A 27,946-nucleotide genomic window follows, 5' to 3' on the forward strand; every position below is an offset into this window, starting at 1 on the left:
ACAAACACTTTGAGCCCTGAAGATGATCTCAATAAAGATCGAAACGTTGGCACGATAAAGAAAATGTTTTTCTGAAACCTACATCACACCAGACCGCATCTCATGATTTCTAAATAAATATCGATTAACGGTCACTAATCACCACACATTTTTTCTCTGTGTTGACCTCTTCCGTAGATCCTCCGGTAAACTTCAAGTACACGACTTGTTTATGCGGAAATGCGGTGCACCTCGCCCCGCAGACTATTTAGATCAGAGGACTATTAATATTCTGAGCATATGCTAAAATTTGGTTTTGCTTTCGGATGAAGTAGGCAGGAAGGTTATCATCAGTCCCAATGTGAAGGCTGTTATCACGTGTTATAATTCACAACTAGGAACCTGGAAAACTGTCTCCAGACCAGGCCTTAGTGACGATACATCGGGTAAGACTCCATAAACTAACCAGGATGGAACCTATAGCAATTTAATTTCAAACGTTCGAGGTGTTCCGACATTGTGTGATAGTACAATTAATTAAGGTTTTTAGTTGAGATAAAAATACAATGGCACGAGCGGGATTCGAACCCACGATCTTCGGCTTGATACGCCGCTGCTCTACCACTTGAGCTATCGTGACCTCGATCCACTCGGACACGTTAACTTCCCATCTCAACCCCACCTTTCGAAATTTCCCTCCTTTTTACCATTTTTCAAATGTCGTGTGATCGGGTTGGATTCTCGACGACAAATGAAATGGCCACGGAGAGCTTTAGTGAAGTATACTTCATTTTTAATCATTAAATTCACTAATTTCGTGGTCCGCTTAACCAATTAATACATTACAATTAATTAAGGTTTTTAGTTGAGATAAAAAAGTCATTGGCACGATCGGGATTCGAACCCACAATCTTCGGCTTGATACGCGTGTCTGAGTAGATTTTCGTCTACCTAATTAGTGAATTTAATGATTAAAAATGAAGTATACTTCACTAAAGCTTTCCGTGGCCATTTCATTTGTCGTCGATAATCCAACCCTATTAAACGACATTTGAAAAATGGCAAAAAGGAGGGAAAATTCAAAAGGTGCGGTTGAGATGGGAAGTTAGTGTCCGAGGGGTTCAAGTCACCATAGCTCAAGTGGTAGAGCAGCTGCGTATCAAGCCGAAGATCGTGGGTTCGAATCCCGCTCGTACCATTGACTTTTTTATCTCAACTAAAAACCTTAATTAATTGTAATATATTAATTGGTCAAGCAGACCACGAAATTATTGAATTAGAAATTATGTGATAGGTTTGGTTGCTTGGTGATGCGGATACCGTATATGGAAGACCATATGATAATTATTAGTTGAGGACATTTGATTAAAGACAATTGCAGACAGACCACCCGAAAAAGGATACACTTCTAACTAGTCTAATGAGTAATGGAATCCTTGGAGACCATAAAACACGTTATCCATAAAAGACACCACCTGGATTAGAATGAAATCTATATAATGACCTATAACCTTTATCATGCAAATCTTATTGACATGTTCTCGAGCGTAAAACTCAAAGCATTCTAGGTTTCAAATTTCTTGAAACTTTACTATAGACTGTTTAATTTGTTTGGCCTTTTCCATTTTGTGAAAAACATTTACCGTTGGATGATGGTATCAGGTCCATCTTTTCAAAAGTTCTTATGGACGAATGTTTGTTACATCATACTAATGTATTCATATTGGATTCAAGAATTTTTTTATGTATGCTTTTTATTTCTACGAGTATAACAATGATTATTAGCAAAGCATAGTACAGGCCTAGATCACAGTCCGTCTGCCGGAGGTCGTTGTTAAGAGAAAAAGAATTTTTTTAAAAATAACAGTGACTTTATGACTTGATTAAAAATCTACAGAGAGAGAAAGTTTAAGTTTAATTATTAAACCAAAGTTTTAATAAAGTCATATAATATATAAAGGAAAATGAATGAATGAATTGGAGGGGTCATAAACTGAATTCCATATTTAGGTCTAATCTATATTTCCAGGCGTGGCGGACGTACTGCGTAAGCACCCGTGGATCTGGGCCATCCAACAGATTTAACAGAGTGCTTCTAGAGAAGGTAAAAGATCCCAAGTGCAACAACCTGATCTCGCCCAATATTGTACATTCGGCCATAAAATGCAGTGTTGTTTCTACAGATTGAAAAGTACAAAGGGCACCTAACCCCTCCTTGCCCCTCAACCAAAGTGCAGAGTTCAAGTTAAGGGCCTCGCAACGGTTTTTTAGTAGCCATAGTTTGAAAGAAAGGAAATTAAGTTTTTCTCTCTGTAGATTAAATAAGGTGTGAGGGCGAGACAAGTCTTCGAATAAGAAAAAGTTGAGCGAGGACTGAGCTCGGAGTAAGCAATCGTCCCGATGCCGTTCCTTGAATCTAGATAGCAGATCTAAAAAAAGAGCTGGCCAATCAATTCAAGAATTCATTCCTTTTTTGACCAACATAGTCCACTTTCCCATTGCCTCTATAACCCGAATGCCCAGGCCCATATCCAAGGGTCAAGTCACTGATGTCGTTGATTTATGCCAAGAATTACACACGCTTGTTGCCTTTGCTTCGCAAGGCCTCAAGTGTCGCCTGACTGTCAAATGTCCGTCTTCCTGTGTTCCAATCCTTTTTATTTCTATAGCGCAGTGTTCAATGCCATGACACTGGGAAACTAGAGTATTTACCTATGTTGAAAGTCAGTTCAGTCTTCGAATTTATCCCGAGGACTCGGCTCTCGTGCGTCTTTGAGCCGACCGTTCCACTAGAAATTGGCCTTCGGAGGTATTCCTTTGGCCCTTTCTGGCGTAAGATGAAGTGATTGTAGGTGGAGTTGTATGTTGGAGTAGTGGCATCGACTGGCATGCCTAGTATCTCCTCCCTCAGTTATGAGCTGCTGTTCTGGCGTCCATTCAAACCATCCCCTTTTTTAGAATTCGCAACAGCAGAGGTTATATCAACCCTCGGGGTGCCGGTGTTTTTGAAATAACCCATTTGTAAGAACGTCGGGTTTGAATGCACGGCAGCTGGATTCGAACCCGGGACCTTTACCTTACACTGATGAGCGCCGTGTCAACGCCTAAACCGTTGCTGCCATCGACGCCCCCTGTAGTGCTATTATATACCTACAATACTGTTTTTTACCTTTTATTTTAATATTTTCTAAGGATTCTGCCATATTTTCAAAGTCTGTGACGCATAATCGAAATAGGGACAGGACTTTTTTTTGCTTTCTCCCGCCTCTAGAAAAGCAGAGATATTTAAATTTAAAAGCCGCGACATCGGGCAAAATAAAAACAACCGTGGAGTGAAATATAAATAATGAAGTGCCTGAAATTTCCCATGTGGTTTCTCTTCGTCGGTAACAATGGATGGCGTTGTAGGGGTTCTGACATTTCAGACAAATCCTGGGGTAATTGTCCTGTCTTGAGACGACGTCAAGGTACCTTCTTCATTCGTCCTTAGCCCTCTTTCAAGATCGTCAGCCCTATCAGACGAGCGAACCCCCTTTTTCTTATCCCTTTTTTCCATTTGCATATTTCGCTTTTCTCTTTCCATACAATTTTCTACACGACTTCATCACTTCTTTTCACACGTGAAAACGATTATTTTCTTGTAAGGACAAAACAGTTGTGATTCTGTCGTCAAAGCATTGGACTTTTAAAAATTTAACACTTACGAGGACAAGAAAAAACAAATTCTGGCAAATAAGACTATTCTTTTTTAAATGTTATATTAAATTATTCAGTTACATAAATTGAAAATGCCTTGAGACTGCTTAACACATCTTGAACGTTCTGTAGTACATTTCGGCTTAAATGAAGTACCCATGGTTGCGATTGTGTTTCGCCGAGTTGACAAGGCGGCGGCGTATTTGGAGGAAATTGTTTTCACGGAGTTAAGCTCGAGGGGGCCTTTAAAGACAAGTACCACGCTGTCTGTTATTGATTAATCTTAACACAGGCTGCAAGTTGAACGGAGAGTTGAAATACTTCGTCAATCAAAAGCCGCCTCGGCCGCACTCGCGGGGGAAGGTTCGTGACTGCAAGAATTAGTTGTCTGCTAAGAATCAATCCCTGACTTTGAAAACTTTTACTTCAACTCGACCATTTCCATTAGGCGAACGCTATTTTTATGACTTTTGGATTGTTTTGATTCCCACTTTCACTTCTGAAAGAGAGTAGGAGAATAAAAGAATATACCAATTTACTCAGTTATATAATACCGATATTTTGTTAAATAATTAAAGACTTTTCGATATTTTTGATAAGTATTTAGAAATCGTGAGATGCGGTCTGGTGTGATGTAGGTTTCAGAAAAACATTTTCTTTATCGTGCCAACGTTTCGATCTTTATTGAGATCATCTTCAGAGCTCAAAGTGTTTGTCTTCTGTGTAATTGTGCCATTCTTGCGTGTTGTGTGGGCACTCTCGATACGATATGCAAGAATGGCACAATTACACAGAAGACAAACACTTTGAGCCCTGAAGATGATCTCAATAAAGATCGAAACGTTGACACGATAAAGAAAATGTTTTTCTGAAACCTACATCACACCAGACCGCATCTCACGATTTCTAAATAAATATCGATTAACGGTCACTAATCACCACACCATTTTGATAAGACTAGGAAAGAATATATAAATTACAGATACAATTGAAATATCGATATATGCACCATAATAAATACTTGTTTAAATTTCAGTTCGCTATTTAATATTTAAATATATCTACACAAGGCTAAATGATATACAAAGAACCAAAATTAATTACTAAAGTGGTCAAGAATAAATCGATACTTGATAATAGTATCAATATACGCTTTTTCATATGGTGTATTTCGATGTATCGATCTTCTTAGCAATATTGCTACGATATGAAGTATCATATACGTTCATACTACCTATAAGTTGTCAACTAGAGAATAGACACAAAACAAAACATTATATATATATAAATAGCCCAATTGATATTTTTTCATTTTCTCGATACAAAAATACAATTCTTTCCCTTAATTTGTCTCATTGTTTTTACCAATAAATATTTGTATATGCTATGTTTTAAATTGGGAATATCAGTTAGAGGTAAACACACTTAATTCTTAATCCAGAACAAGTATAAAGGATTTTTCAATGTGTACTTTTTACGGAATTTAAAATGTTTATTCAGTCTCATTTGAATTCTGAAGCAATAAACTGTTTAGTTTTCATATTTGTTTTTTTAATGTCAATTTTTCAACTAAAAAATTCCATTTAGTGCTGAGGATGTTGCGCGAGGTGTGAAACTTATTGATGATAGACGTTCTATCAGGAATGCGGCCATTGCCATCGGAGTTCCCTACGTAACCATGCGAGCCGTCGATAGACGTTTTCGAGAAACTGGGTTCTACCATAGAAGGCCCGGTTCTGGACGGCCTAGGGTAAAGAACTTCAAGATGACCGTTTTTTACTGAGAATTTTGCGAAATTGGACCCTACTGTTGGTCAAGCGATTCACCAGCTTCAGGAAGTTTGAGGTGTCCAAATTTCAGAACGCACAGCGCGAAGAAGATTAAATCAGTATGGACTGATGGCTTTTCGCCCCGAAAGAGGACCTGAATTGATCAAACACACGGAGTTGCACGGCTCGCATTTGCTCGAGAACACAACCATTGGTCTTTGGACGATTGGTCTTCTGTACTTTTTATAGGTAAGTGTAGATTTGCCCTAGAATCTTCAGATGTGCATGAAAGAGTGTGGACAAGGTGAAATGAAAAGTACGAAGCCTGTAATTTTTCCCAGAGCTAACCTTTTCATCGTAGCTCAGTGATGGGCGGGAATTTCAATGGAGAGTTGCACAGAGTTGGTTGTTGTTCGTGGAGGGTCTTTGATGGCCACTTGCTACGTGGTTGAAATTTTGGAACATCATGCCTTCCCAATCCTGTATGAAATCAGCGGCAGTACGAAGTATTTTCAACAGCAAAAAATCAGCTCGTTCTCCTGACTTGAACCCCATCCAACATTTACGGGATAACCTCAAAAGATGAATAAGAGCACGTCCATCACTTCGTGATACACTCCACAATCTTGGAAGGACTTTTCGTGAAGAATTGGGTTACCAGCAAAGACACATTTCCTGACGGAAAGTTTCTCGAGGCGTCTTCGAGATGTAATTGAGGCAAGAGGAGAAAATACGCGATATCGAAATGTTAATTGAAATTCTAAAATAAAATTAAAACTAATTTTCTCTAACCGTTTTTGTTTTGTTTTTCATTTTTCCTCTTCCTTGGCAATTTACATTTTTTTAATTTTTTAGACAAAGACTGAATTGTTAAATGTTTAAACAAGTGAAACTTTGATTAATACATAAAAATATTTACAAATCAAATTATATTACAAGTGGAGATTTTTTGTCTTCTTGAAATATCTGTTTAAATTCACTCCCCTACAACACTCGGGTCGTTAAAAAAAACTCTTCCTTTCACGCTAATAAATTCGTTCCAATAAATTTAGCTAAAAATTACACCCGATAGAAAGTTAAACGTAAGATAAACGTCTCAATTACTCAACCAGAGTACTCGATATCCCTCGTGGGGGGTCGAACCCACTTCATTCTCGCTGATAACTTACTTTTACACTCTAGACGTCATACACTCACCCAAGGGTACTCGATATTCCTCCGGGTTATTCAATATAGATGTTTTACTCTACAATATACAAAATATTGATATTGTTTGACTATAAGCTTCATCATTATCACATAAGAGCAAAAAATCAATATACGCGTATGTTCTATGTATCGGCACGTGGCTTTATTGTGGCTGGATATTTGGAAGAAAATATCTATATTTAAACGAGTATACCGATTATTGAAAGCAATATAACGATTTTTGTTTGTAATTAACATCGATATTTACTATATAATATAAAGTATGATATTTTTGGATATCAGACTACGAAAGAACACAAAAATAACTTTTTTAAGGGGTGTCTGTGGCAGCACAGGTTAAGACGTAGACGCGATGCTAATAACGGTAAGGTAAAGGACCACGGTTCGAATCTAGCGATCCTGAATGCTTACAAATGGGCTTTAAAAAAAATAAATTCGAAATATCGATATACGCGAAATAATCGATAATTTTGACAATCAAGTTCCAAGTAAGTTGCCCACATTTATTTATTAAGTATGTATAACGATATATTACTATATGATATAAAAAGCATCGAAACTTATCACTAATATGGCTAACTGATAGCCTGAAAGTTCGATATATTTTCATTTAATTTTGTGCATGTTTGATGTATCGATTTTCTTAGGCCGATATTTTTTATGTATTACCTCCCTTTATGGAAATCATCGAAAGATTGCTTAAAAATACAGTAAGTATCGATATTTTTTGTGATAAAGCTACACCAATAACAGTTATACAAGAGTCCAAGGGAAATGCTGATTTGCGAATAGTCGCCTTTTTACTTGATTGCTCTCAGTAAAGAGAGAACCCGATGCGGCGCATCTGAAGGATAGGCAATTCTCTTGAAGCTTTCTGATGACTGTTTTAGAACTCACCCTACATTATGAACCGTTTGGAATTGACTACCTATCGAGGAATCCGTTAAATGACGGTTCCGAAGTGCGGTAAGAGCAATAAAACGATCGTCTATAGCGGTGACCTCCTCTCGAGACTTCCGGTGACCCTAAACCACTGAGATCTCTCGAAGTTTCGATAAAGAAACTTCTTGGATGTTATCGATGGTGATTGGCAATACTTTAACAATGTAATTATAAATAATGTATTATATCGTCATGTAACTTAAGTCCTTACCTTAATTTTAACCCTAACCCAACCACAACCCTAAACTACTTAACCTAACACAAAATCAATGATTGTTCAATTGAGCTCAAGTTATCATAATTAGAAAGAATTATTTATTTGTCCGACAACTAGTGAGCATACAAGGAATAAATTAAATTGGAAACACATACTTCCTGCTTGAAGGAGGATATTCGTACTGAATTATCGAGAAGTTATCACGGAGGGTTTCGTCGAATGGTACAAAATAGGCAAACGTTTGAGATTTCAACCAGTTTTATTAATTATTTCGCTTTTTTTTTCGGAGGGTTGTTACTCTTAGATAATTAATGCAATAGATAGCCAGAGTCCTCGAGGGTTTTTAATCATACCGCGTGCCCCAATTAGGTTGAATTTTGGACGTGCCCGGAGGGGTCTGTCATTCGCAGGCACGCTTTTTATAATCCCTCGACTGCTGAGAATTGATTTTATTTCCAGATTCGCTTTCTCTCTCTCTCTCTCTCCCTCTCTCTCTCTCTCTCTCTCTCTCACTCTCTCTCGCTCTAGATCCTATCCCGTTCAAAGCTAATTAGCGGACGGCAATATAAAGTTACTAATTAAAAGCGTGTGCTCGTAAGATGAGCTTTTTGTTTGATAATTATGTCAAGAATGGTAAATTTTATCAAGTTTTTGGTAGTACGATAATAAGAGGTGCAAATATAAACAGTCCTTGGCTAAGTGGATCATAAACTAATGCGATATTTTGAAGTGGTTTTAGACATCTTCATAGTAACCTGGCTTTTATTGGTTGATCACAGAAGCAAAGTCAGGTCCTTCTCTGGAAAATATGACAGCATATAAACACAAGGAAGAAAACTGGAAGAAACCAGCTGAAATATGCCCAGGATCCTCTGGGCAATCAACACTTTCCGCCGGTGTAAAGCGCCAGGAATGGATGAGATTCTTCCCTTCCTGTTACAAAAAGTAGTAGGAATAATAATTCCAATACGGGTCATATTATGGATAGAAGTAGCCTAGCATTAGGCTATATACCACAGACATGGCGTAGGGCATATCGAAAATAGGGAAAAGAGTACACTACCCAAATCCTACAGACCAATGGAAGCTGATGGACAAAAAGTGCTGGTAGACAAACCACAACATCACAGTTAACATGCATACGGAGCAAGAAGATCAACAGATTCTGCTCTGAAACGGTTAACTTGTGACCAGCGGGAATCACTAGAAGTAAAGGAAATAGCAATCTGCATCTCATGCATCAATGAAGGTCTTCCTAGAGATCTTAGATCAGACCACATCTGGATGGATTGGATAAATTTTAAGAACCAGAAATGCTGGATCAAGATTTGGAAGAGACACTACACCAGTCAGCACAACCAAAGGATGTCTACAAGAAGGGGTACTGTCATCTCTTCTAGTTGTTGTTGTAATCGAATAATACTGTGAAAGGAATTAAAAAAGTCAAATATCTGGGCATCTCAATAGATAAAACACTGACATTTAAGGAACATATCGGTTCACAATCATGAAGGCGACACGAGCATGGTGTGCAGAAGAATAGAGAAGAAAACTGGAGATGTAGACCGGAAACGCTGTTTTGGATGTACACCATGATTGTAAGACTTATTCGTACATACGGCCGACAAAGCAGAGCAAGTAACAAAACGAAAAGAACTCACAAAAATTCAGAGATTTGCATGCATCTGCATAAAGGGAGCGATGAGAACATGTCCCACAGTTGGTTTGGAAAAGGGATTAATCCCCCTATACCACATGATAATGAGGACAGCATAGAAAAATATTATTAGTATTATTAAAGAGAAACCTCCTACAGGAATGAAACTAAACTGGATGGATAGCAACAAAATAATGAATGACCATCCAATACCCATACGGTTCCAAGAGACGATTTGAACAGGATGTTTGAATTTAATCAAAAGTTCCAAAGAAACTTATGTACCAAAAAGGAATGAGAAAGAGAGAAAAACACCTCCTTTAGAAGAGCACCATACATTGGTAGCAAATTTGTTCTAGAACACAAGAAGGTACAGCCATTCCTAGAGGTGCTGGAACCAAATGCTCAAAACCCAAGGGAAAATACACCAGTGCCTTCTAAGGTGAGGTCTTTGCAATCGAGAGATGTACTCAATTCAATTTGAATCAAAACTACAAAAACAGGAACATAGCATATAATCACACATCATATAAGATATCCAAACAGCCATCAAACATCATTAGTTCAAAGATGGTGTTGAACTGCAAAACCAAATTAAACATATTAGGTATACACAACAAAGTCATCCTGTGTTGGGTCCCAGGACATGTGGGAGGAGAATGCCAGCAAAAAGGCTACTATCCCGCTGATAGGAATCGAACCCTTCTGCGGCATAGGAACCCACACTATCATTCAGTACCTTAAACAGATGGTGAAAAGAAAATGAGGGAACAATGGAACTCACTCATGGGGCACAAACAATCCAAAAACCTCCTAACAAATTTCGGAAGGAAATAAGTAACAGGAAAGCAGGAAAATCTGCAAATCCTAACAGGATTCTTAACTGCAAACTAAACGGACATCTAAAGAAGATTGGCATAAACCAAACCAAGCACGTGCAGATTCTGCAAAGAAGCAGAGGAGACACTAACAAACTACATTTGCCCGCAGGAGGAAGTGCTTCGGGACGTACATTGTGACCGTAGAAGAAATTCAATCACTGAAACCGGGCCAACTAATCAAATTCCTTGATGAATTAGGACTCACCGGTGTGCGGCACAGAACGGGGGATATAAAAGCTCCTAAAGAGTGAAGTATATTGCACACCCCGACTATTACATCTACATTTATCGACATGTCCTAAAACTAGGATACAGCAAACAAACAAATTCTACACAAAATTTCCCAGAACGCAAAGAAAACAAAGTTCTAGGGATGATTAAAGCTCAAAAACCAAGATAGATTCACCCTGGCATATCTCGAGAAGATGACTTGTGCCGGTGATACACCCAAAACATTTTTCTCAATCTAAAACCTCACACTTAGGTGCCCATGAATTTGTGCAGTTCTGTGACCATAACTGTTTACATATATGAAAAGCACTGGAGAAGGCTGAGATAGGATCGGTCGAAAATGACGATAGCTATACCATTGCTGGCATACAGGAGATGATTAGTGAGAATAGATATGGGCTATGAAAAGTAGAGAAAGATTCTTCAATGGAGAAGAACTTCCAACAAATTAGCATCAGTATTCGATGTTCGGTGCATGACACTGTGTAGTACCATATGGGAGGAGAATGCTATATGGTTACAGAGCATAGGAGTGAGGAGTAAATTTTGGCTACTCGTTGCCCTTGTAATGGACATTTGCACGGATTTCCCATGCCTATGAGCCTAAGAAGTTGTCCGTTTATCAAAGTAACTGACGATATTTTATGTTGTAGGCTCTGGCCGTATATTTTTACATAAACAAGGCCTAAGCATAGGATCGGTATTCAATTTTGCGATAGCAGAACCACTGCTGACCCAGCGTGGAAGCAAAAAACGGGAAAAAAACGTTGGATGTTTACAAGAGTATGGACTAAAGATAGAAGAGGGGTAAATTCTGCAATGGGGAAGAAATCCCGACAGTATTGCGTAGGCTTTAGCTTCATCATTGATGGCACTGAGCACCATCGTACCGGAGGAGAATGTTAAATGACTACAGAGAATAGAACAGATGGGAAAAAAGGCAGATTCGCAATGAGCTTTTGATAAATTAGCTTACAGACACTTCTTCTTTATAAGGTGTAAACAACAGTCGTTTGGACAATGGTGGGCAATTGAGGTCATCAGGACGAACGCGTCGTCCTACAGATCGTTGTTTTCTATCATCTCGGAAATGCCTTTTCCCTCGAGATTGCACCGATTTCGCCCAGTTGGCCCCATAACAGCCACCCACCCCGTTTATTCATCAAGCGTCGCTTGTACCGGCCAGGACGAAAAACGGGAAAGTTAAGCCGGGGGAAAGGGAGGTTTTCGTGGCCCAGGTTCACTCCCTAATCGATCAGCACTCTGCAGCTCCCGGTTCTGGGACACGTGTCGACCGTCCAGAATGGATTGAAAACCGCCCATAATTTCCCCCGTATTTTACGAGATGTTAAAGAAATCCCGATAAATGCTAATTTCCACGAGATCGGGCCTGTTCCTTTCGCGTGCGCGATGCCCTGATTTGCATAAACTTTGTAAATATTTTTTTTTTGTCCATGCTCCCCTCAATAAAGACGTAAGTAAATCATAATTGGAAAATTTAAATGGTATAGATTGCAAAGCAAGTAGAACAAATTAAACATTTTTCGTCCTATCCCTTTAACAACTTTGACGTTGTAATTTTAAAGTAGAACAAAGTGAGAACCAAAAAATTAAAATAAATTTAGAACTCTTACAAGATTATTCCGAATCGAACTAAAAAATAACAACAAAATAATGTCAAAATGGTTCAAACTTTTGGCAAAGGAAAAGTCCATAATTTCTTTTCAGGTCTATCCCGCAACGCCCTTTTATGACCGTAGGTGAATTGTGTATGTATATTACATTCTTGGCTCCGTTTATAAAAGTCGCATTAAAGCGCTCCACATATATTTCGACATTATATTTAACGTGTACACTAGTGTTCCTGATAAAAAAAAAATATTTTAATAGATTTTAATACTGACATCGTTCTAGGATTCGGATTAACATATTTTACCCTAAGATTATTTTCTGAAATGATAAATATTAATGAGTCTACATTACCTTTAATCTCAGTCTCAGATTCATGATATAAAGGCTAAATTGTATAAATTGGAAGAATATTTGTTCCCCCCTTCTAAAAAAATCTATTATGTTAAAACATATAGAATATAGCACATATAGAAGAACATTCAAGATAAATTTTCACGAACTATGTTGATATTTTCAAGATGTTAAATAAAAATCCTCAAAAGAACAGACAGCCAAGCAGCCATGCGTAAAAACAACTTGACAACGTCATAACTGCACAAAAGATTTTTACACAATGAACCAGTTGGCAAACTGGGCAGAGGTCTGCAAGACTTGCCCAGAACCTTCACTTGGGATTTGAAAAAAAGTCAACCTAGACTTTATCTCAGAATAGGTCCAGAAAACCAAGCTTTAGAAATTATGATTGATGGAGTGAGTGTGGAATTCAATCTTTTTTTAAAAAGATGGTTCCTACTCACATTAAGTTTTTCGCAACGATCCGGATTTCGAGCCCTTTAGATCATCATCAGGTTGAAGGGTTTCTTCAAACCCACATGAGCTACAACCTGACGATGAGCTAAAGGGCTCGAAATCCGGATTGTTGCGAAACAAATTAATGTGAAGAGGAATCATATTTTTAAAAAGGATCAAGCTTTAGAGGTATGAAGGAAAGCTAATGATTAAAAAGAACCTTCGCTAAAATTAACACATCTGAAAAATCTACATTGCATGGTCATATTCAATGGCGACCCAGCAGGTTACGTAATGTAAAGGAAGAAACTGCCATCTTTATATTTGAATGCTAACGAACCGATCAATGGAGATATAACCAAGTACCGAGATGACCGAGAAAAAAAGAATGACAGCCAATGACCTTTTATCCCTTAAAAGAAGGGTAAAATCATTGAAGTGTACTGTAAGTACTACAAAAAGTTCAGTAAGCGAAAAGGCGCAGTGCTTGGGTAACACCAAACTTCTGCTTCCTAGTAACCGCATCTCATCAACATCATCAAGCTACCGCTTAAATGTGATATAACCTAGAGAACCAAAAGAAAACCCGAGAAATGAATTGCAATAATGACTGTCAAACAGCTACTTAAAAGAAGATCGAGTTGAACTGAAATAAGGAACTAGGAAAAGAACAATAAGACAAAAGGCTAAAGCAGTACTTTAGGAAAACCAAACTCCTACTTCATTGTATGATCATCATCATCAACAACATCTTAAATCTACATGTAGATATACGATCGACCAAGTGTTAGTTTTACTCTACAATCCGTTACAAGTACATTTATTCAGATTTTGAAGAAAAAAAATCGATATACCGTGTATCGATAATAACGCTACAAGATAGTTTTCTGACATTACATATTTGTAAGTTTAATCTAATATTTACATATTTACAAATGTTGTTGGACATTATTTATTCTTTATCTTATAGCCCGTGTTTTTTAATTAATTGTTGTGGTCGATGATTCAATGCGACTTTTATGAACGGAGTTCAGAATGATAGCAGTGTGAAAGTCATTCTGACCTCCAAATATAAAATGCTCAGTACGGGATAAACATGACGAATATTAGTATATATATATATATATGTATATATATATATATATACTCCAGCAGAAAAAGCTAGCGAGGCTTTTCGGACCAGCGTGATAGGTACTTCAATCATCATTTCTAAATTATAGAGTAACACGATTTTTCGAGTTTGAAATATTAATAAATCAGCATTACTGATTATACGTATGTCTTATTGCCAAATATAGATAATTGAACGAAAAATATCTATAATCTTACCTTGACTAATGGGACTATTCGCAACCAGGTCTTTCCACACAAGATGAATGCCGAATAAAAAAATCGATATTATATTATATCCGTATTGCTTACAGTTTCGATACATCTGATATCTGATTGCAGATTAATATAAGCTCAGATATTTTATTATTTTATGTATTTTGACATAAAATATGTCTTCATGTCTTATCGTACCACCATCACTAACATGATACAATACAGTAAATCGAACATTGCGACATAAATGAAAGGAAAATATCGATATTTTACCATAACAAAAAAAAGTGCACGTAAAAAGTGATTTAATTATATACAAGATATGATACACAAGTAAAAATCGATTTTCAACATAGAGGTTATATCAAAATAGTGTGTATCGATTGTTGTCGAATATCGATATAAATGAATGGAATATATCGTCGATATTTTACAATAACAAAAGGAAGATCACGTAAAAAGTGCTTTAATTATACAGAGATGAGTAAAAATCGATTTGCAACATAGTGTTTTGATATTATTGACCATCTGTATGTCTTATCGTAGCATTATCGCTAACACAATGTATAATATGTTACGGTACATTATGTCAATTAGTATATATCGATTTTTGCCAAGTATCGATATAAATGAATGGAATATATCGATATTTTACCATAACAAAAGCAAGTGCAAGTAAAAAGTGGTTTAATTATACACAAGATAGGATACACAAGTAAAAATCAATTTGCAACATAGATGTTTTGACATTATTGACCATCTGTATGTCTTGTAGTATCACTCTCTAATAAATATCAATACGGTGTATACTAATTGAGCAAAATATCGATGTAATTAAAAGAGTAAATTACTTGGATTCACTAATTTCGTGGTCCGCTTGACCAATTAATATATTACAATTAATTAAGGTTTTTAGTTGAGATAAAAAGTCAATGGCACGAACGGGATTCGAACCCACGATCTTCGGCTAGACACGCCGCTGCTTTACCACTTGAGCTATCGTGACCTCGATCCTCTCGGACACTAACTTCTCATCTCAACCCCACCTTTTGAATATTCCCTCCTTTTATTGAAAAATGGCAAAAAGGAGGTAAAATTCAAAAGGTGGGGTTGAGATGGGAAGTTAGTGTCCGAGGGGATCGAGGTCACGATAGCTCAAGTGGTAGAGAAGCGGCGTATCTAGCCGATGATCGTGGGTTCCAATCCCGCTCGTGCCATTGATTTTTTTATCTCAACTAAAAACCTTAATTAATTGTAATTACTTGGATTGTTTTATTGGCCCTAAAACCTTCTAAAAGAGAAATATCGAGCCTAAAATTCAATTGAGATATATCGATACAATGTATATCCATTTTCCAATTTTGATCTATATTATCTGTCATAGTGCTCCAATAAAATAAATCTATTTCGGTACTCATTTTGTATATAAAGAACCGGACTATGTAGTGTCCAAGTCAACAGCCCAGCTATCATTCTAGGGTTAGTAGTTACGTTATACTTCCTCAATGTACCTTGCCCTGACAAAAATCCAATCTGTATGATATATCAGTTTGATATGGGCATTGACATGGTTCTACCTCTTATTATAACTATCTTTGAAAATGCTGTGACTATGCATGGCACATGAAGCAAAGCTTTCTTCATGTCTTCGTCCCAAACATCTGATTGCCACAAACCAAACATGCACTGATATGAACAAGCGGCATGATGGTTTTCGAATAATCGCCTTTCTACTCGATCGAGTTGGCTATTCTAACGAAGCCATCTGATCAATGTCTTATAGCTCATTAATATTTAATTTTTTAATCAACTTTATTGTTTCATCAAAAAAAATTAAAAACCCAATTAACTCACTCGACAAGTGATTCTGGAAAGGATGAAATTGCACTGAATTTATTTAGTATTGATCTTAGCCCGGTAAAAGGATTCGTGCCACTTTATAAAGTTCAACAAGTTATTAATTTTGTGTTTATAATATAAATCAACTAATATTGTTTTTATTCAGTTATTATGGGAAATAAACAAGTAAACCCTTTTTTTTTCTTTGAGTTTATATGGCTCGCCAGCGTTTATGTAAACGCCCTGTTCGATCCAGGTTTAATCTAGATGTTGTCATGGTTTACATTAAAATAAATATTTTGTAATTAATATAACGATAAAAATAGTTTGGATTAAACAACAAAATCCAAGTTTCCGGTTTTTGTCTTAGAGTGCAAACTGCTGACCTCCTTTTATGTAAACGCACTGAGCGATCTATAGACACGAGGTTTAATCGTGATGTTTTGTCACTACTCTTAGACCTTAACAGAGAATTAATTAATTTCGTCTGCGGTCTATGGACACCGATGGATAAATAGCGGGTTGGGCCCACGCCAAAATGTCGTTTAGTACTATTTAATCTACTGTTAAGCCTTTAGTACTTTCATCCGTCTCTGCTTTTACGGATGAGAAATTGACGCGATTTACTTTGACAAAACCGCCCCAGTAGTTGATTGCGGTCTGTTTTGACCAATGAAACATTTTGCTGAAAGGATTTCCAATTTTCAAAATCGATCCGATGAGTGTATTGCATTATTATCAGACAAAACTGTAGAATATAAAACGTCGCATTTGTGTTGTAAAACATAAAACATTTATACCATGGATCAAATTGTACACAGGCTGGTTTAAGTAAGATTAATGGGTTATAAATAAATTACCTTTTTTGATGCCCGAATCAATGGTGTGATATATTCACCTGGCGTGTTTCCAATTTTTTGTTTTAAATATATATTATTTCCTTTTAGCCTTTGTACAATGTTACGTCATCCTATTTTCGCTGGTTTCGTTTGTCACATGCTTTTTAGCTAGTAAACTTTTTTTGCTGTAAGCAGAATGATAGCAGGACGTAACGTACATTAGCGTATATTTGCTTTCATTCCGCTATCGTTTTGGCCTCCGTTTACGAAAGATACGCGATCACAATTGGTTAAATGATAAAACTTGTGAGACTGGCAAAACATCCATGTAACCAAAAACCAACAAACCTGCTAAACAAGAAGTTTACTTCATGCTACGCCGCCAAAAATTATGGTAAGTATGATCACTTATAAATAAATTTTGGGCAAGATAAACCTTAGCAAGAGGATTTAAGCTTGATAACAAGTGGCCCTTTATTAACCGATGCAAAAATGATACCTACGTGTTATAAATCTTGACGTGTACTTACGAGCTATTCAGAACTTCGCTTAGCATAAATAAGCGATCATAGTCAAATGACGAAAACTGCCGGACAAACAAAACCATCCTGAAACTGAAAGAGGATTTTTTAGGTGGCTTAGAACTCCTGTTTTACAGATTATCTTGCCACACTCTGGATCAAGATACGTCGTAAATAACAAAGCAAACTCAGATGTTAATTCCAAGCTTTCGACCTATTTTATGGGCGTCATCAGGGCAAAACAATCTAACATATACCTACACATTGACATATTTAATGTTTTTTACAGGCGATCTCTAATTTCCTTGAAGAAAGATTCAGTCCCAACGTTGTCAAGTACTGTGTTAAAACGCGTCTAACAGACAAAACCACCAAGGTAAGGCATACCACGATGACCAACAATGTACAAGGTTCCGAACGAAAAAAAAATAGAAACACGACAGGTGAATATATCACAGCATTGATTCGAGGATAAAAAAGTAATTTACTTAAAACCCATTAATCTCACGAAAACAAGACGGTAGTAAATGGTTCATGTTTAACGAAACAAATACAGCATTTTATAACGTAAATTGAAGTTTTTTTTTTTCGTAAAGAAACGTCGGATCGATTTTGAAAATTGGAAATCCTTTCAGCCAAATGTCTTTGCATTGGGATTGGTCAAAACAGACTGCAATCAACTACTGGGGCAGTTTTTGAAAGTAAATCCCGTCAATTTCTCATCCATAAAAATTAAGGTTTATCTTGCCCAAAATTTATTTAAGTGACCTTGCTTACCATAGATTTTGGGGGCGTACCATGAAGAAAACGACTTGTTTAGCAGGTTTGTTGGTTTTTGTTTGCATGGGTGTTTTGCCAGTCCCACAAGTTTTATCATTTAACCAATTGTGATCGCGTATCTTTCATAAACGGAAGCCAGAATGATAGCGGAATGAAAGCAAATATACGCGAATTTACGTTACATCCTCCTACCATTCTGCGTTACATTGATAAAAATCAAGTTTACTAGGTAAAAAGTATCTGACAAACAAAACCAGCAAAAATAGGATGATCTAAGACCTCCATGTACAAAGGCTAAAAGGAAATAATATATATTTAAAACAAAAAATTGGAAACACGCCAGGTGAATATATCACACCATTGATTCGGGCATCAAAAAAGGTAATTTATTTATAACCCATTAATCTCACTTAAACCAGCCTGTGTACAATTTGATCCATGGTATAAATGTTTTATGTTTTACAACACAAATGCGACGTTTTTTATTCTACAGTTTTATCTCATAATAATGCAATAGAATCGTCGGATCGATTTTGAAAATTGGAAATCCTTTCAGCAAAATGTTTTATTGGCAACGTGTATTGGCCAAAACAGACTGCAATCATCAATACAATGGGGCGGTTTTTTCAAAGTAAATCGCGTCAATTTTTCATGCGTAAAGGCAGAGACGGATGGAAGTGCTAAAGGCTTAACAGTAGATTAAATAGTACTAAACGACATTTTGGCGTGGGCCCTACCCGCTATTTATCCATCGGTGTCCATAGAGCAAGAGGAAATTAATTAATTCCCTGTTAAGGTCTAAGATTAGCGACAAAACATCACTATTAAAACTCCGTTCTTTAGGTCGGATGTAGATCGCACAGTGCGTTTACATAAAAAGAGGTCAGCAGTTTGCCCTCTAAGACAAAAAACGGACACTTGGATTTTGTTGTTTATTCCAAATTATATGCATTTTTATCGTTATATTAATTACAAAATATTTATTTTAATGTAAACCATGAAAACATCTAGATTAAACCTGGATCGAACATGGCGTTTACATAAACGCTGGCGAGCCATATAAACTCAAAGAAAATAAAAGGTTTACTTGTTTATTTCCCATAATAACTAAATAAAAACATTATTAGTTGACTTAAATTATAAACACAAAATTAATAACTTGTTGAACTTCACAAAGTGGCACGAATCCTTTTACCCGGTTAAGATCAATACTAAATAAATTCAGTTCAATTTCATCCTTCCAGAGCCACTTGCCGAGTGACTTAATTGGGTTTTTAATTTTTTCTCTTTGATGAAACAATAAATTTGATTAAAAAGTTAAATATTAATTGTTTTAAATAAAAGCTTGGTTTTATGTCAAGACGATGGCAGATGCTTTATCCAAGGAATACACCCAAGGACAAAAAAAAACCGACACTAGTATTTTGTTATTTATTTCAAACTACATACATTTTTATCATTATATTAATTAAAACATACTTATTTTAACGTAAACCAAATTAAACGAGTTCACAAAATCATGAGTTTTAATCAAAAATATTTAATTATGATGGTTTGAAAGAAAATTCACCAAAACAACGAGAAATTTCATAGTAGATTAAAATTAATTTAACAATTTATTAAATGGTTTCACTCATAATGAGTTATTAATATGCGTTTCCAAGGATGTTTTTGCCTGTACGAAACCATCATTTGACTAAATACGATGGCTTATTTTTTGTAAACAAAGGGCTGAATTATAGCTCGATGTAGGTAAATATATGCCAACGTGCGTTACATCTTGCTAACATTCCAGTATCATTTATAAAATACGACTTTTTACCGGCTTAATACGATTGGCAAACTTACAAAAAAATAAATGCTTACCTCGGTTTCTGAGCACGTTTACCTTGATGGTTCTTTTAAGCAGGTTTAATTATCAATATTTATTTTACCCTAAGCCGGATAAAAAAAAATTTATAAATGGATGCCAGAATAATAACAAGCAAATGCGAAAAGACAAACTTCTAAAAACAGAACCGTCTTTTAGATAAACACGCTCAGAAACAGCAGAAAGTAACTTTGCTGACGTATATTTACTTACATTGTGCTATCATTCTGGCGTCCGTGTACAGAAGGCACCCGATCACAAGTCGGTAATTATGAACAGGCAAAATAACTCATGGAAAAAGCCGGGAATCATGCTAAAGAAAACGCATCTAGCAGCCCAGAAACCGAAATCATTGACTTTTTTGGAAAGTAACTGAATAAGAAAAATGTTAAGTCAGCCGTTCTAAGCACGATAAAAAGTCATCTTTTATACACGGATGGTAGGACGATAGCAGGATGTAACGTATCACCACGTATGTTCAATAATGGAACATGTCAGACAAGCAAAATCATCCATGGAAACTTGCAAAACCGGGACAAACCTGTAAAAGAAGGAGCATATTCTAACTAAGCAGGCCTAGAAATCATGGTAAGCATTGACTTTTGGAGAAGCGACTCGGTGTTAAGAAAGGAAAGCCGGATAAAAAACACAGCCAGAATGTGACATAAATTGATGTCCATTTACTTACATCTCACTATTATTTTACCCTCCTTAATCAAACGGTACGTGAGTACAACGCCTTAAACAATAAAACGTGTCGTACAGGTAAAACCATCCATGGCTACTTAAAAAAATCGTTAGCTGTGCTGAAGGAGAACTATCTTGAAGCTAAGCAGGCCCAGAAACAGAAAGTTCGGGAAGTGACTGGGTACAAAAAGTTAAGTCGGATAAAAAAAGTTTGTTCGTAGAAATCGGAATGATAGCAGAATGTGATTTATATTCGGGGTATATTTACTTACATCCCGCTATCATTTTAGCCTCCATATCCAAAAGGTACGCAAGTGCAATGGGTTAAACAATTTATCGTACAGGCAAAATAATCCAACTTTTAAAAATCTGGACCTTCTAAACAAGAATACTCTTAAAGCTAAAACCGTTGTAAGCTTTGACCTATTAACAAATTTTAGTTAATTAACTAGGTAAGCAAAAATGTAGGTTAGCCATGTTGTGAAACTTATGTAACAGACCTCAGTGATCTACCTATGCTTTTTACGTATTGAAAATTAAACATTCTTTAGCACCCCATCATCAATCCAGGCACTATTTATAAACCATGACCGCACTGAGATGATAATGGCCATAACCAGGGCGACCGGAAATTAAAAGAGTACAAATAATAAAATTTTCAACAACCCTTACAGTACGACACACGTACATTTGAATTTTTTTAACTTTTTACTTTATACGTACCTTCGCCACTAAGTGCAGATAAATCCTGGAAAAATACCAAACCGAATTTAATCCGTCATTGTATTTATGGAGGATGGAATGATGTCGAGATGAAACGGATATTGAAGTATATCCAGTTTCATTCCGCTATCATTCTGGCTTCTGTTAATAAAAACTGCCCGAATAAAAGGAATTTGACCGCAATTGATGGTTGTTAAATGTCAAAACGCTTGACAGAAACAACGTGTTGTTTAGGAAATGGTAATGTATGATGTTTATTTACTTACCCTTCTATCTTTCTGAACTCGTTAATAAAATTACTTATTACTTTGTACTTATCATCATTAAGTTTGATTTTTTTTAAATATCTTTTATTGTGTGCTACATAGTTATAGCCAGTCCTGGAAGTAATTTTAGCTAAATGTCATATCTAGATTATGTTTTTCCTCTAGTTTATCGTTTTCTTTCTTCATTTTTTCCTTTTACAATTTCGATAATAAATACTCAGATATAAACACTAAAAAAATTATGTAATATAAAACACGAGAATATTAAGTTTTAGAGTCACGTGTGTTCAACAGAGAAATTTGAACAAATTCTATCGATGTTAGAACCGATTTAAATGCTACGTCCTTCTTTAAAATAGACCATACAATTGTTAGATGAGTCGAACTTACGGCTTTTTCCCCTGCTGTTTCCTTACAGGACGCAGTGAATGAAAATTGAATCTGAGGGCTTATGTATATTCACTAACGTGGCACATACTGTACTGAAGGGGGCGGCGTTCGAAGGGCTCGAAGGGGGCGGAGAAGGGATAAAGAGGCGGCAGGGGTCGCCCCACCTCTCCAAAATTCCTACACTTGGCTCAATCTTTATACTATGAAGTGTATTTCAGACTCCACGGCTTTTTCCCCCCTTGCGATGTGTTCACTTATAACAATAGGTGGAGAAAGACAACGTCTAAAGCTTTTTAAACGGGAGTTTGCAACAGTAGAGGTCATTCAGGGTGCCGGTGTTTTTGAAATAACTGCCCATTTGTAAGTTGAGTTCGAACTCAGGACAGCTGGATTCGAAGATTTAAGAGCTCAAAAGCTCTCTCTCCTGATTGGGGAACCCATTGGATCATATGGAGATAAAAGGACCGACTAAGCAGAGTAGTTTCCCTAGAAAACAAGTATAAATACCTAGAACTTTTTTGGTCTAACTTGAGGTTTACGAGCCTAATTCATACATCAACCAATTCGGCAAGCACTCCAACATAGACCATCATGGTTTTATTATTGTACCAAGAAAAGGGCACTATGTCCTTCTTTATAGAAATGAAAACCTACGCATCATCATTGACCAAAGACCTTCTTCGAATCAGCAACTGAATAAAATCACACAATGAGCGGATATCCAAGATATCCTTATGGACACAGTAATTATAAGATCAACGATAACCTAGGGTGGTATGTTGGATATAACCACTGAGATGAGCCTGAATCATAGTACTCGCAGAGGCTAAAGTGTCTCGGCCATTGCTGGAGCAATGAGGAACATCATACAACTGCCCTGGGAGTCGTCTGAATCTACGATTACTAATTATCTTGATAAGGGAGAGGTCTCTCTTCAGAGGCTGGTAGATGTAAATGCCTTTGTAGGAGAAGCTGAGGAAATACAACATCTTATGGCTATACACGGCGTTGCAAAACCTATGACCTGCAGTAGTTTGGTAGACCATAGCTGAAGACGGAATCCTCAGTACTGCCCAGAGACTAGCCAACCTGGAAATTACTGGAAAAAGAGTATGACCCACAAAGCTACCTTGGAAGTCGTCCTGAATCCACTCCCACTACACATCTTCATCCAGGGAGAGGCTAGAGTCACTATTCAGGGGCTGGTATACACAGCGTTGTAAAACCTATGATAACCTGCGGTGGTTTGGTAGCGAAGGCAAAGTTGAAGACAAGATCCTCTGTACTGCTCAGAAACTAGCCTGCCTGGAAATTACTGGAAAAAGAGGATGACCCACAAAGCTACCTTGGAAGTCGTCCTGAATCCACTCCCACTACACATCTTCATCCAGGGAGAGGCTAGAGTCACTATTCAGGGGGCTGGTAGATGTAAACGCCTTTGTAGGAAAAGCCGAGGACTAAATTAAACGACTTATGGTTATACACAGCGCTGTAAAACCTATGATAACCTGCGGTGGTTTGGTAGCGAAGGCAGAGTTGAAGACAGGATCATCAGTACTGCTCAGAAACCTGCGTGCCTGGACATTACTGGAAAAAGCAGATGGCCACAAAGTTGCCCTTGAAGTCGTCCTGAATCTACCACCACTACACATCTTCATCCAGGGAGAGGCTACAGTCACTATTCAGGGGCTGGTATACACAGCGTTGTAAAACCTATGATAACCTGCGGTGGTTTGGTAGCGAAGGCAGAGTTGAAAACAAGATCCTCTGTACTGCTCAGAAACTAGCCTGCCTGGACATTACTGGAAAAAGATGATGGCCCACATAGTTACCCTTGAAGTCGTCCTGAATCTACCACCACTACACATCTTCATCCAGGGAGAGGCTACCGTCACTATTCAGTGGTTGGTAGATGTAAACGCCTTTGTAGGAAAAGCTGAGGGCTAAATTCAACGACTTATGGTTTAGTTATACACAGCGTTGTAAAACCTATGATAACCTGTGGTGGTTTGGTAGCGAAGGCAGAGTTGAAGACAGGATCCTCGGTACTGCTCAGAAACTAGCCTCAGAAACTTACTTCTGAATTTATTACCGATAGATCAACGGGCGCTAGAGGCTTAATTCACACACTACTCTATATCGGAAAAGGAGTCATTAAAGCTTCGGGAGAAACTTCATGCAGATAAAATACAAGATATAGCAACTAGGAAAAACGGAATTCAGTTAATGCCGACTTTATCTAGTACACAGATGGCTCCAAGACGGAGGAGCTAGTATCTATGGAAATAAGACACCTACCTGCCCCAAACCCTTTTGCAGCGTACCTAATTTCCAATTACAACAAATCCATCAGAAAATTGGTTAAGAATAAGTCTTTGGTTCAATGGGTATAGAGGTGAAACAGTTCACTTAAGGGTCATCGAAGAAACCGACGCCAGTACTGCTAAACTTACGCCGTGTTAGTAGAATGATAGTAGGACGCTAAGTCGACACTGCAGATTCCGGAGGCATATGCTCAAACTAAATACATAACAAGAAAAATATATTTCGGTCATATTTTATGAACGGAAGCCATGTTCGTACCATTACGAGCAGGTTATAGGCTCTAACCCCTTGTACGGTTTCCTTTGGAAGGAAATTTTAAATAAACTAGGAACCTTATGCTAAGATTTCACCGGTCATCACTTCTAAACATCCCATAAACTTGAATATTTCCTGTTTATTATATTCTAGCACACGTCCGACAGGCCATCATCCTCCTCCTCTGCTTACTTACTCTATACGTCTGACCTACCCACACTAAAACTTTAAACTTTTGTCAAGGCCAGAATGATAGCGAATTGTAAGTACTGCATATACGTTTCAGCACATATTTGCATATTACTATCATCCTCGACGTTCATAAAAGTTATATTGAAGGATCCCCTGAACATGGAAAACATTCCTCTTCTCTTCTCTTTATCTTATTCCTGTTCTCTCACTCTTTCGTTTATTATTCTAAGTTTTTACCAACGTACTTATTTGCTTCTCACTTTCTCTCTCTTTCTCACTCTCTCTCTCACTCTTTATCTCTCTATATCTATCTATTTCAATTCTCACAAAACCTGACTACCTCTATGTTTTATACTTTAATAATAAATATTAATTGCATACTGCAATCTTTCTCTCTCTCTATCCCCCTTTCTCATAAATACTCTATTTATTATCTATGTAGCCATCTGTCTTCCTCTTGACGAAGATATCTGGACGAGCGTCTTTTAAGTTGACGTGGAGGAGATAGTATAGAGTGCTTGAATGGAAGGGTTGGGATAAGACAAAAGGATAGATATACTTCGTTTTCACTTTATTCCTTACTTCGATTATCGATTATTGTTCGACCGACGAGTCAATGCAGACGTTGCAGATTGGGATCTGCCGAGGTTCGCTTGTAGTTCTATGGTTGTTTGTTCTATCTTATTGCCTTAATGTGTTGGTTTTGCTATCCCACCTTGATTCAATATTTTCTCTCTCTTTCTCTATGTCTGTCTGTCTCCCCCTCTCACTCTTTCTCGCTCCCTCTAACGTTCTGATAGGAGGGGCTACAGTATCCGAGTGGTTAAGGCGTTACACTCTCGGCTAGTAGATCCCCGTCGTTGGTTCCATCCCCACAATCGCTTCTGTACTTTTTTCTGACGCCTACGGGGACCAGTGGCCGCAATTGAAAGAAATCGACACGGCACTCATCAATGGAAGGAGCGTTATCAGATCTCAGCGACCCAAAATTGGGTCCCAACCCCCTTCAAACAAGAGTTTCTTCAATGGAAGAACACTGGAGGCTGAAATTCACACTCGTGTTGCAAGCACCCCTCCAAAAAAAATGGAGCCAGCGATAAAGTACAATAACCTGTACGGCTGTAGTGCTCAGGGGAACATCTCCAGGTCATGGTATCCATTGTATTAAAAAAATCTGATAATTATTGTCATTTTTCACTTTTGTTTCTACTGAGCTTTTTATTATCTCATTCTTAGAGGGACCGCGGTAGCCGAGTGGTTAAGGTGTCAGACTCTCGGCCAGTAGATCCTGCGGTCATGGGTTCGATCCGCACCGTCGCCTCTGGACTTTTTCTGACGCCTAAGGGGACCGGTGGCCGCAATTGAAAGAAATCGACATGGCACTCATCAATGGGAGGAACGGGATCAGATCTCCGCGACCGTGAATTTGGTTCCAACCCCCTTCAAAAATGAGTTTCTTCGATGGAAGAACACCGGCACACCGGGGGCTCAAATTCACATTTATGTTGCGAGCCCCCCTCCAAAAAAAATGGAGCCAGCGATAAAGTAGAATAACTTGTACGGCTGTAGTGCTCAGGGGAACATCTCCTGGTCATGGTATCCATCGTAAAAAAAAAGAAATCTCTTTCTTTCTCTCAGTCTCTCTATTTCTCATTTTAAAGTATGAACTTTAGCTCCCTCTTCAGTATCTCTCAAAACTGACCGTCTCTTCTACTTATAACTGTGTATCTTTCTTTCATCCTTTCCCGATCTGTGTTCATGTCAGTGTGTCTCTGTTTCTCTCCCCTCTTTCTTCCCCTTTTACTCACTCTCTTTCCCTTCTCCTTAATCTAACAAGTATCTACGATTTTGAAAATATATTTCTCACGCTTTGTCATACAGCGATTATGTAAATTTCCAGCGTCATACGCAGACCTTATCATGGCCCAGTATTTATCACGAACTTGCGTAAGATATATAACAAACTCTGGTTGCGCTTATTTCAATATATTTTCTGGGCTCCATTTGTAAAAGGCCCAACGTGGGACCAACCCAACGCAAGCTAAATCAGCCTATAATGTGAACAGTTTTTACTGTTATCCATCAATATTGAAACATAAAATATCATTTATAATAAAACACCTTTATTTTATTTATCACTCTTCTTAGACAAGATGGAGAAACCTAACTCGTAAATATTAATAATCTTAATTTTAGTAGAGCATGTTTAGATGAAAACTCGTTTCTCATGCTGGAGACAAGGAATCATTTATCTTCTTCCGAAAGCGGCTGGCTGACGGAAAAAAATAACTGCAAAACGTCCAAGTAAATGGTTTCTGAAACACCAAATCGCACGTTCTGGAGAACATACACGCCGTTCGAAAAAAAAGATTTAACCAAAAAATCTTTTCTAACGAGATCTAGCGAATTTTCTTTTTTCCTTTATTATCTGAAAAATATTCAGTAAACAGGCCGTTTCTTTTTTTTTCTTTTTTTTTAATTGAGCTTAAGATATAAAACACATCTGTGCAAACGGGACTGTTTGTAACTTACTTTTGTCCAGGGGATGGCCAGGGGTTGTTTGAGCTTCCCTTATCCACCCACCCCCCAAGATTGTCAATGCACCCCTGAGGGTTGGACCCAATAATATGTGAAGACCCCGAGTAACAGCTTTTATATGGAATTGAATAAAATAAATCACGAACGATTCGGCAAGATTTGATGCATAAATAATTATAGAAAACAATATCACAATAAAATTATAACATAATTTAAAAATGAAATCATATATGCCAATTCAATTGTGAAAAAAGTTAAAGTCTACCAAATTCAACTGAGGGATTAGGAGACGATTGTAGATCTCTGGACAAACGTCTTTTGAGGTGGAGGAGATAGTATATAGTGCTTAAATGGAAGGTTTAGGATATGATGAAAGGTTAGATTGTAACTTCA

At 37.3% G+C, this 27,946-nt stretch overlaps 1 long non-coding RNA gene across 1 annotated transcript in view; it reads right to left on the reverse strand.

Moving 5' to 3' along the window:
- LOC112128106 overlaps window positions 1-22,324 on the reverse strand; it is a 138,619-nt gene extending 116,295 nt beyond the window's left edge. Inside the window, exon 1 of the long non-coding RNA XR_002910865.1 lies at window positions 22,244-22,324. This is a non-coding gene — a long non-coding RNA (uncharacterized LOC112128106). The remainder of the gene's footprint in view (window positions 1-22,243) is intronic.
- Window positions 22,325-27,946: the final 5,622 nt, after the last annotated feature.

Source organism: Cimex lectularius, unplaced genomic scaffold, assembly GCF_000648675.2.
Source record: "Cimex lectularius strain Harlan isolate CLEC.00 unplaced genomic scaffold, Clec_2.1 scaffold339, whole genome shotgun sequence".
Classification (NCBI taxonomy): Eukaryota; Metazoa; Arthropoda; class Insecta; order Hemiptera; family Cimicidae; genus Cimex; species Cimex lectularius.